Here is a 9,935-nt window from a genome sequence, read left to right on the forward strand (position 1 = left end):
ATTCAGTCATTCTTTAGGACTTCTTTGTGATAAGAGCTGCATCTCTCCTGTGAAACCAGGTTCACTTTTGGACGTGCTGTAATTGTGGAGCATCTGCACCTCACAGCCATTTTGTTGAACATCTTTCTGCTTTTATAGCACAAACATCAGAAAGCCTCAGCTGCCTACTTCCCCACTGGGGAAAGTGAGGACACGTATGAGCATTTGACATTTCAGTCTAATACAATCTACATAAGGATGCTTCATGCCCTGTCACAGGGCAGTGAATTCACTAGAGATCCTCCTGCAGGAGTACAGGGCCGTTCCTTGTGCACTGAGAAGAGTGTGGGGGCAGCCTCAGGGGAGAAACATCCACCACAAGTCTCAAGTGCAGAGCTGAGGTTTGGTCCTCTCTCAGACTTGCATGGGTTGCACTAGAGTAGATCTCTAAGAAATTATGGAAGATAATTAGAAAGTGGATCCATCCTTTTTACCTCATTGCTACCCACTAAAATCACTGAGCCATATGTACAGAAACCAGTGAAAGGACAGACACAGCCCTTCACATTTTACCCTGCACTCTCCCTTTCTTACCAGTGTCTGACCCTGCCCATGACATTACAAAACATGTCCAACCTTGGGCAGCTCTATCTATTCTAACAACCTAGATGTCCAGGGACCAAGCTGTGTCCCAGGGGCCAGCTGGTGCAGCATGGCTCATGTCCATGCAGCTGACCTCTAATACCACCACCTGTGATGGCCAAACTCTGTACCCAGAGCCCTCCCTGGTCCATGCTAACCCTAGGCTGTGCCTATGGTCAAACCAGCATGGGGAATATGGGACATGGGCTGGGGCTGAGGTCCATCTCCTGGCCCTGTTAGCCTGCAAGGAGCACTGGAGGAGGAAAGAAATGGAGCCTCAGAGATGGGGTTCTCCCACTCCTGCCTCACTATGTCCTGTTCCAGCTGCAAGTCTGGGGGGGACCACTGAGGATGTGGGAGAATGGGAACCAAAGGGAATCCCTTCGTCCTCCCCCAGGCAGCCAGTGGGGTGGTGGCAGAGCACTGGCTGAGGGTAGCCTGAGCCTGTACATGAATGGATGTGTGTTGTGCCTCTACCCTGAGCCAGGCTGGCTGGTGCCAGGGGTGCAGAAGCAGGGTGCACACAGCATGGCAGAAGAAAGGGAGCAGGAAATGGAGAGGGAGACCAGAGAGCATCATGCTTTCCCCACACTCAGGCAGAGAGGGCAGGTGAAGAAGGACTTGGTACATGTGCCTTCCTTACACCTGTGCTGTTAACCCTCTCAGTCCTGCCTTGTTCCTGGGGTGTCCTTATTAACGACATGAGGGAAGTAGAAAGGGGACCATCTCCGTGGCCTCATAGCACAGGACCACAAACCAGCCAGGCCATTACAAATGGCCTGTCCCATAGCCCAGTGTCAGCTCTTACCTAACAGCCAGCAAGGAACTGGATGTACACAGCCAAAATACACAGTGGTTCTCACTCATGTCATCACTTCTGATATGCTTTTTGTGACGGGACCATTTGATCCACCACTAGTCTGCTCTTTATTAATTGCCCATGGACATTGGAAGACTGCACAATTGCAGTTGTCTTTGGAAATAGTGGCTTCATTATCTGGTTGGTTTTCTCAATAGAGCAAGATAAATATAGGTCACAAAGGCACTGGTTACCTGAGAGGTGTCTGTCATTGACCACAGCTGGCAGAGAGCTGCAGGGTAACATCCACTGCCTAGATGGATCACATGCAAAAGCACAGCCTAGAGAGAAATGCTCTGGGTTCCAGTTGTTTTTCATTCCCTGTGGGTTTGTAAAGATAAATGATGTTCAGTACTGAATCGAAGTAGATTTTCAGGGGGTTTAGACAAAATGGAAATCCTCTGTTAGCGCTGCCAACCTACACTTATTCAGCTAACAAACACTGTTCCTGAAAAAACTGTCAGCTAGGGCTATCATTTGAATCAAAGTAAATAAAGAGGCTGCCAAATTTGCCTTAAAAATCCCAATAATTGCCTATGTATTCTTTATTAGTGTCAGGTGATGGGGAAAACAGGGAAAATGAGAAACAAGGTATTAAAAGACAGCAACAGGGAGACACTGAGATAGTTAAGAAAAACTATAATTAATGTCAGTGCTGAATAATAAGCAATTTGAAGGAAAATGCATATTTTAATTTACAGGATGATTTGATCTCAGTACCATTACAAAAAAGCTCTCACCTGTTATTAATATTCTTCTACATTTTAAAGATTATTAATGATATGAAAGAGAAAAATAAAACATATGAATCAGATGACTTAATATTTTGGTTTAACCCCTGCTGTCAACTAAGCACCACACAGCCCCTTGTTCACTGTCCACTCAGTGGGTTGGCAGGAAGAGAACTGGAAGGGTAAAAGTGAGAAAACTCATGGGTTGCGATAAGAACAGTTAATAATTGAAATAAAAGTAACAGCAGTAATAACAATAAAAGAGAAATAAACCCAAAAAAAGACAATTGATTTAAATGAAAACTGGTTTTCACTATCAACTGACCAATGCCCTGCCAGTCCCCATGATGCCTTGAAGTGGCTACCTGAAAACAGAGGCTAGACAAGAATAAGAGAATGAAAGCAGGTATTTATTTGAAGGGCCTTCAAAGGCACACCTTGAGAGTCAAAAGCCTTTGAGGGGCTCACCCAAGATGGACACTGGGTCATAGGCTCTTCACACTTTTATAGATTTGGTCCATTTGCATATCAGTGTTAATTCTCCAATTGTAATTTCAGTTAATGATGTAGTAACCCCAAGTTTGCTCCTCCTCTCAAGGCTTTAGTTTACATATCTAGGTGTCCTTGGAGAGCAAACCTAGAGAGGGTTGTTATGTCTAACCAGCATGAGAGAACAGCAGCTAACAGGTCACACGGAACTTCAGAGTTACACACTAGGCAGTACAGGGTCTGAAAAATACAAAAGTTAAAACCAAGGGCATCACTCATGAAGTGACTGCCCTCTGGCCAACCTTCCCCCTAACTTTATTGCTGAGCATGAGACCATATGGTTTGGGACATCCCTTTGGTCAGCTGGAGTCAATTGTCCTGGCTGTGTCCCCTCCCAACCCCTTGTGCACCCCCAGCCCACGCACTGGTAGGGTGGGGCTCTGTGTAAGCCCTGCTCTGCAATAACCAAAAAACATCCCCATTATCAACACTGTTTCCAGCATAAATCCAAATCACAGTCCCATACCAGCTACTGTGAAGAAATTTAACTCTACCCTAGCCATAAACAGCCACTTAAATACATGTTGCCCAGAAAATAGAGGATAGATAGAGATTTTAATGAGCAAATGAGCTTTGATCTGTGTGTGGTGATAATTTTTGGAACGCAGCAGCATGACTGCCAACAGCAGATGCAGGGCCACCAAAAGCAAATGCCAGACACCCTTGGTCTTCAGCTCTACTTCTAGGGAGCTTACTTTTCCCAGAATACGTATTCCTTACACATCCTTGCCCAGGTGCACATTCTCAAAGTCAAGCCCAGACTATTTCTCATAGGACGATACAAACAACACAGATCGATCACAGGATAGCAAGGACATAGGAATGGGACTTCTGAGGTATCTGCACCTTTCAGTGACAACTGCAATGCTCTCGTGGCCTGGGAGAGCATGGCTTGTAAGGCAACTTTTTGCTTCTACACCGAGACTGTCTTTGGGGTATTGGCTGCAGGGAGATGGAGGTCCTGAAGAGTGGAGATGAGCATGTGAGTCTGGTAACCTGCTCAGCTAACACTATCAATGCCAGAAAAAGAATACATAGAATAAATATGGGATAAATCAGAAAATCACTTCCATTGGTGGACTCCACAAAAAGAGTCTTTTTCGGCAGGTGCCACATAGTTATTCCTAGTACTAATGGCATCTGTTGTGATGTCTCAAGAGACATAGGGTAGCCCCAAGCACTGGCTTTCTGGCACAACTTACTTACTGCTTGCTCTGCTTACTCCAGACTGAGTACAGCAGAGCACAGATCGTTTCCACCTACCCGCATCTGTTTGATCCTTTTATTGTTAGTCAAATATCTGCCTGATAATCCTGCCCCAGTGCCTTGGCCTACAAAATGAAACATTTGGTCTCCAGTAGATGTGGAAAATGGGGACTGCTGGCAAACAGATCTGAGGAGGCTCTGGGAGCACTACTCCGGCTCTCTGCCCCTGCAGCACTCACTGCTGGGTGGGGTCTGCTCTCAGGGTCACTCAGGTGACTCAGACCTAGACTTCCTAAGGCTTCTCTAATAATGAGAAATACAATATTTTCCACTTATAAATTTTAATTCAAAAAATAGTTTTAAAAGCCCATTCTTCTAAAAGGAGTGAAATTCTAGTTCTTCAGTCACCATCAACAAGGGGACAAGTCACTGCATGGTTTACTCTGCTTTCCTTACAATGACTTACTTTCAGTTCCTCAAAATTTATATCTAGATGAATTTCTTAGCATTCTCCTTTCTTTCCAGATTCCAAGTTTCTCTTTGTGGAGAGAAATAATAACACTGAAGTGGAAATGCTTCTTGTGAAGCACTGAGATGCCTAAATCGACAGAAGATTGGAGAAAAGCACCTGAAGGACTACAGGTAGGAGTCACTGTAGCATATGATTGATTACCCAGAGGCTGAGGAGCCAACAGCTCTGAAGAATCAAGCAGTGTTTGGATCTGCACAAACTGAGCTCAGGAAGATTTTCTTCTCTGAAGTCCAAGCACCTTGTGCTATTCATGGATGTTCATCTTAGCTGCTTCCTGTCTGCTCTAACGTTTTGGAGATGCTGTTCCTTATAGGAATGCCCTCACTAGCAGAGGAGCAAGGTACTTGTTGCTCTTTTCACAGTAGGGCGTGTTCCTGTTGCTGTTTAGAGAAGTGTCTTCAATGCAAGGTCAATTCCTCACTGAGTCAGTGTGCCTGGCCACCAGCTGCCCACCAGAGCTGTCAGTGGGGACTATCTCAGCTAACAATTCTGTAGATACTTACTGGGAGGAAAAGCAATCATCCAAGCTGCTCCACTGGTAGCGTGAACCATTCACAACAGCAATCCATAGACCAAAACAGATCACTTATATTACACAGTGTCTTGAATTTAGTCTGTTCTAGTAAATTCCTTAGTATGCAGGACTTACTCTCTAGGAGTGCCCACCTTTCTCCACTGACTGCAGAAGAGTTCAGCAAGACTAGTTTTGACCTAACATTTAGATAGCTGAAGTTCAGCAAAATTAATTTTCACCCTCAATGATTGCTGGGTAATTCCAGTTAAAACTTTCCCATCATATTTCCCCAAAGTTTTTCCTTCAGAAGACATTTATCAAACAGAAATCTGGCATTACTCATCTGCATTGTGCTGGTGGACAATAAAGTCTATTGCTTTTCTGCAATAGTTCAGTCACTATCTTCCCACTTCAAGTTTTCCTGCATCATCACAAATTTCAAAGGTGGATCTCACAGGGGCTCTCCAGATGATGATAAGGCAAAAGTCTGTGATAGGATATCAATATGCCACTGCAAACAGTGTCATTTTCCATGAAGAATTTTTTCCCTATTATCCAATCCAAACATCTCCTGGTGCAACTTGATGCTATTTCTTCTTGCCCTTATTACTTGTTACCTGAGAGAAGAAGCTAACCCCCACCTGGCTACACCCTCCTTTCAGGCAGCTTTAGAGAGTGATAAGGTCCCCCCTGAGCCTCCTTTTCTCCAGGCTAAACACCCCCAGCTCCCTCAGCTGCTCCTCACAGCACTTGTGCTCCAGACCCTTCCCCAGCTCCGTTGCCCTTCTCTGGACACGCTCCAGCCCCTCAATGTCTTTCTGGCAGTGAGGGGCCCAGAACTGAGCACAGGATTGGAGGTGTGGCCTCAGCAGTGCCGAGTACAGGGGGACGGTCACTGCCCTGGTCCTGCTGGCCACACCACTGCTGATCCAGGCCAGGATGCCATTGGCTTTCTTGGGCACCTGGGCACAGCTGGATCATGTTCAGCTGCTGTTGACCAGCACTCCCAGGTTCTTTTCCACCAGGCAGCTTTCCAGCCACTGCCCCCAGCCTGTAGCACTGCCTGGGGTTGTGTGACCCCAGTGCAGGACCTGGCACTTGGCCTTGTTGAACCTCACAATTTGGCCCTGGCCCTCTGATCCAGCCTGCCCAGTAGAGCCTTCCTGCCCTCCACCAGATCAGCTTAGTGTTGCCTGCAAACTGACTGATGACGTGCTCTATGCCCTCATCCAGATTGTTGGTAAAGATATTAGTCAGGGCTGGCCCAAATACCTCAGAGCCCTGGGGGACACCACTAGTGACAGGCCCCCAGCTGGATGTAACTCCATTCCCCACCACTCTTTGGGCCCATCCATCCATCCATCCATCCATCCATCCATCCATCCATCCATCCATCCATCCATCCATCCATCCAGTTTTATACCCATTGAAGAGTACACACATCCAAGCCATGAGCAACCAGTTTCTCCAGGAAAATGCTACGGGAAATGGTGTCAAAGGCTTTACTAAAAGTCCAGATAGACGTAACCCACGTACATTCCTCATCCCAGGGCTAGTGATCCTAAGATTTCTCCCAGCTGCTTACAGAATACTTGGTCTGCTTCTTCATCCTGGTTGGGTGGTCCATAACAGACTCCCACTTGGATATCTGCCCTGTTGGCCTTCCCTCTGATTCTTACCCATAAACAATTGCTTGGTTTTTCAAGAACACTAGTGTCATTCTCTTCTAGAATGTATTTTAAAATGAAGATTGTAAAGTATTCAACCTATCAAATAATTTATAGATCAACAGATAAATGGTAAATACACACCACAGTAAACCCATGTTACTGTCAGAATTAGAACCCAAAACTTCAACCACCTTTGCCTACCTCAGTGACTGGAACATCATGGGACCATGGATTCATGGTGGGGGGTGCAGCAGTGGTTTAAGAAGATACTAACCTCCAGATGTCTACTATTGCCTCCCTCCTTGCCTTCTCTCACCCCCGCAGCTGGACACAACTGCCTTCACACATCAAGTGTGTGCCCTTCTAGTCTGTTTTAATAGAGCTAGTTCTTGAAGCTTAAATTACTGGAGCATTATCTCAAGACGTGCAAACTGGGTCACAGATGGGAGGAGGGAAGAGATGAGAGAAATTTTTATATGACTACACCTACAAAAGCCTGTCAGACTGCAGTCTTGCATGTTAGCATCACAGAGTATAGTACCATTGAATTTTTAGGCAGCAAGATGAATTTTTACCTCCAGTGACCATCAAGCAAGCTCATTTAAATACTTCTCACTATCCTTACCCAAAAGCATTTCTTTGTAATGGAAATAATTGACCAAAGGCACTTCATTCCATCTATTCAGATTATCCTTGTGCACAGAATATAAGTTTCCACTGATTGAGAGCTGACACTTTGACTAATATAAGACCCTTCCCTGATTCCCACAAATTAAGCGTGTGCTTTGAAACTATTGTAATTTTCTCACTCTCCTGAAAAGTGCCCCCCTTGGAAATGAGGTGTTTGAAAAATAATGTTGCTACAGTCCTGTGCTGGCTAGCATGATGTCCCGGGCACCGAGCAATCTTCTGCCTGCCTCGAGCGAGGACAGACGGACACCGACCATGGCACAGGAGGGCTGGCAAAGCACCTGCTTGGGTTCACCTTGCCCACCAGTGTTGAAGGCATGCAAGGAGGTAAGAAAAAAGCAGAGGGACTCCTTCGTGGAGGAAAGGGTTTATTGAAGGGAAAAATCTACAGCAAGAACCCAAAGCCACGTGGCTTGTGGGGAATTTTGTACTCCCACAATTGGGGCGTGGAAAACACACAGCAACCAATGGAACATCAGCCAGGGGGTATAACTGAGGCAGGGAGAAGGAATTACAGCAAATGGGAGAAGGGGTAGGTGGGGAGGAATAACAAGAACCAATTAACAACCAAAGAACATAGAACTCTGGAAATACAACCAAAAGTGAGAAATAAGGGGAGGGGACAGCTGCAGCCAATAGTAAGCCACTGATTTAAGTATTTTTCACAGCCTTTTGAATGCTCAGGGCTTTTGGGCTGTGGCAGCATCAAACCAATGGACCTTTGGGTCCACTTGATCCAGCTGATCCTGGCTTTGGCCATGGTTCACTGCAACAAAATGTGATACACATCAGAGCAAATTCTTCCACTTTTTGATGATTTCATTATCTCTGTAAATTTAGGATAATCAGGGTAGATGTAGTTAACACTTCTACCTAACAAATGTTTCTTTGGCTGGAGTCTGAGCTGAAACATTACACAGGTTTCATGACCCCCAGATTTGTCTGAATCTAAGCAGATTCCTAATGACACGCAGCTATCCACGTGAGTTTTTATGTCTCTCTCTCTACTTACATGTCTGCAGCTAAACACAAAGTTAGGGCCCAACCCTGGACCTGGAGGCCAAGTGACAGGGAGCATTCTGCACCCACCTGGTGGCCTGTCTATGGCAGATTTCTCTGAGGGAGAACAGGTGGGAGCATGGAGGGCACAATCAGGGAAAGTATTATCAACTAAGAAGTGCAGTTGTTGCCCAGGGCTCCACCTGACCTTCTGGAGCCCTTTTCCTTGTCAGTTCAGCATTGGTGAGACCAATCTGAAGTCGGGATGGGCTGTGGAGGGTTGGGTCCCCCAGTCCATCTGCACAAGACTGGTGGCCTCATGTGGAAGCTGGTCCTCACATTCTCCCCCTCAAGCACACAGTGCTTTTGTCCTCCGCCAGGAGTGTCAGTAATGCTTTTGAGAGCCCAGCATAGGAAGCAGAGCCATGACAGCCAACACAAGTGGCAGTCTGAGATGGGGCTGGCATAGGGCCATGAGAGGTAGGAGGCACCTCTCTGGAGAGAAAGACAGAAAACTGCTGTTATTATGATAATAGTCTGGGAATTAATTACTGTTGACTTATTTATTGGTCTAATTAATTCCTTGTCTTTAATAAAATTGTTACTTATTAGCCATGTAATTAATGTTTGTGAGTGGAAAGAGTAACTCCTTCGGTGCAATATAAGGCTTAGCATCACTTTGCCAGGTTTCTGGCCTGGCTTTTGAGAGCAGTTTTTGTAATAATCTGCTTATATTTAAATCTTATCTTTGCCTCTTGAAATCAGAGAGGAGTTAGGACTTCTCAGTGAGTAGTTACCCTTTCTCCATCCATCCTTACCCAATGAGCAAAATCTTCTAACAGCCAAGAGCCACAGGGCTCACCCTAGGGTAAGAAAAAGTCCCACCTGCTCCCATCTTACCTATCAGCCTCTTCCTCAGGGAACTAAGGAGCAGCAGGGAGCTGGCAGGTGGCAGCAGTCTGACAGCATCCCACTGCTCTGTGTCACAGCAAAGATGTGAGGGAGGATGTGAACTGCCAAAGAAGTGAACTGCCATCTTCTCTGCCTTGACAGAGAACTGCTCTGCTCAGAGAAATCTCTCATGGCTCAGTCACCCACGTCTCTTCTTACCTCTTTAGTTGCTTCACTTCTTCACAGGCAATGCATCAGCCCTGCATTTTCACTCCATCTCTCCAATTCTTCCCATGTGCCCTGCCATGCTGGTTCCTACCACAGTTGGGAAATTACTGGTTCAGCTTTGGCTCATCAAGAGGATATCAACTGGTCCTCTACTTGCAATCAGAGCAAGGAGGAAGTTTAGCCCATCAGCTCTTCAACAAGACCTTCAAACAGCTGTTGCCAGTGTCTGGCAATACAGTTTCCTGAGAAATCTGGAAGTGTGCCAGTGCTCCAAGTCCTATTAAAATCTCCCAGGTACATGACCAGAATGTCCTGCTCATACAATAAAAAACATACTGATGTCTGGGTATGGGATTGAAGAGAGAGATACCTCCACAGACCTGAAAGTTTAGTGGTGAATTCAGCCTCTTCCTCTCTGTTGGAACACACTGGGGCGGGTCCTGTG

At 45.9% G+C, this 9,935-nt stretch overlaps 1 long non-coding RNA gene across 1 annotated transcript; it reads right to left on the reverse strand.

Annotated features, from left to right (window-relative positions):
* Positions 1-348: 348 nt before the first annotated feature.
* LOC138119103 (uncharacterized) lies at positions 349-9,600 on the reverse strand. Its single transcript, XR_011155389.1, has 3 exons — positions 9,482-9,600; positions 1,675-1,801; positions 349-426 (listed from the first exon to the last, which is right to left on the reverse strand). It is a non-coding gene; the product is annotated as an uncharacterized lncRNA (long non-coding RNA).
* Between the last annotated feature and the right edge of the window lie 335 nt (positions 9,601-9,935).

The sequence above is a fragment of the Aphelocoma coerulescens genome, chromosome 1 (assembly GCF_041296385.1).
Source record: "Aphelocoma coerulescens isolate FSJ_1873_10779 chromosome 1, UR_Acoe_1.0, whole genome shotgun sequence".
Taxonomy (NCBI): domain Eukaryota; kingdom Metazoa; phylum Chordata; class Aves; order Passeriformes; family Corvidae; genus Aphelocoma; species Aphelocoma coerulescens.